Raw genomic sequence first — 2,050 nt, 5'->3', positions numbered from 1 at the left:
GTTAGAGGATTAGGGTCAGGTATAGGAGGGTTAGGCTTACGTTTAGATTTCTTGGTAGTTAGGGTCAGGGTTAGGGTTTGGTTATTGGTTAGTGTTTTTCTTAGAGTTAGAGGAAGGGGATAGTGACTTCGGTTTGAATAAATGTTGGGGTCAAAAATAAGGATTATTGTTAGGTTGAGGATTAAGATTAGGTTTAAATTTATGGTTAGGCTTACGGTGAGAGTTAGGGTTTGGTTTAGGGTTATGTTTAGGTATGGAACTAGGGTTAGGGTTAGATTTTGTGTTAGGGTTTGGGTTATGGTTAGGGTTAAAGTAAGGGTTAGGGTTAGGTATGGGGGCTTTAGGTTCAGGGTTAGATTTCTGGGTAGGTTAGGGTTAGGATTAGGGTTGTCGTGAGTGTGAGTTATTAGGTTACAGTGAAGGTCAAGATCAGGTTTTGCGGTAGGGTTAGGTTTAGCTTTAGAGTTAGGGGTATTGTTGAGGTTATGGATAGGGTTACGGTTGCGGTTGGGGTTGGGTTTAATGTTAGGGTTATGGTTAGTATTAAGTCTTTAACCCAATTGTGAACTTGCTGCCTGCAAACCCCTTACGAAACCCCAAAAATAATCTCTACCACTGTACTAGCTACCTACTAAGGTCCTCTCTTCACTTGTCTTGGTCCGCTAGAATAGGCTAATACTAACAAGGTCACCATAGCAGAGACTGTGCCCACCATTTCGGAACTTCACGGTGACATTAAAGATGGTTCCAGTAGGGAACGGGATAGCGGGTGCCCACATCCCTCGAGACTCATCAGAGCAGAGGAAGATAGGACTAACGCTAACATTATTTTTTTTAAAAACAACAACAATCAAATAACAGAAGCATGTTTTCTTATAATTATAAACGTAAGCACCATCCCACATCATCACTTACCACCACCATCACCGTCATTTGTAAGGTCATCATTGCTCTCAGATCCTTCACAAACATCTATAATTATCTTAAACATCTATATGTAACAGTTATATGTCATAACAAATTTGTACGTTATACATTATTGGGCACTCTCATACGCACATTTTTCTACTAATCAGATGGCGTCAATATCCTAGAAATGGGCAAGGGACAACAAAAAAAAAAGAGTAAAGTTTCCATTATAATGAAAAAGTACAAGTTGTGCTCACATCTCTTATCGTGGGGTCAAACATTTCATATTTCTGTCACTGGCCCGAGTCAGACTGGGAGGAATAAACCCTTTTCCTTTGATGGACACAATGCTGGAGAGGGGAAAAAATGAAATTCATCTTCAATTTCATGATGACAGAGACATTTTACTTCCTTTCTCCAACTAAAGTTCTTTAAGTATCATCTTTGTTCCTACCCTTCGTATTGAAGATAAGTCACCACCGAGAAAAAAGGGGTCTCTCCCATAGCTTGGTATCATTCTGGACTACGGAGCAGATGGCCCTGGTTCGAATTACAAACGGTGTGTTTTTTTAACTTGAGTCGTATTGTGGAGTTTTCCAGGCTCTTAACCCTTTTGGTTCCGTCCTGTAGGAGATGGACATTAAATTCAGAGGTCCCACTTCCCGCACAATTTTTTTTACTAAGAATGAAACCTTTTCTTGCAGTTGAATAAACAAAAATAATAAAGGTTAAAAAAAATTTTTTTTTTAAATAAATAAAAGGGTTATGGTTAGGGTTAGGGTTAAGATTAGGTTTATTGGTTAGGGGCAATGGGTCAGTGTTTAAGGGTTAGAGGCTAGGTATAGAGTTAATGTTCAAGGGTTAAGGGTTAGGATTTAGTGGTTAAAGGTTATGGTTAGAGTTAGGGTTAGCGTTGAGTTAGGTTAGGGTTAAGGTTGTTGTTAATGCTAAGGGTTAGAGATTACGCAGATTTAAGGGTGAGGAGTTAGAGGTTAGTGGATACGGGTTACGATCAAGTTTAGGGTTAAGGATACGATTTGAGGAAAGGTCAGGGTTAGGGTAAGGGATAGAGCTAGGGGAGTTTGGGTTACGGTTAGGGTTATGGTTCTCTTTCTCTCTCTCTCTCTCTCTCTCTCTCTCT

The sequence above is a fragment of the Aplysia californica genome, unplaced genomic scaffold, assembly GCF_000002075.1.
Source record: "Aplysia californica isolate F4 #8 unplaced genomic scaffold, AplCal3.0 scaffold00968, whole genome shotgun sequence".
NCBI classification, from domain to species: domain Eukaryota; kingdom Metazoa; phylum Mollusca; class Gastropoda; order Aplysiida; family Aplysiidae; genus Aplysia; species Aplysia californica.
This window is presented reverse-complemented; position numbering follows the sequence as displayed.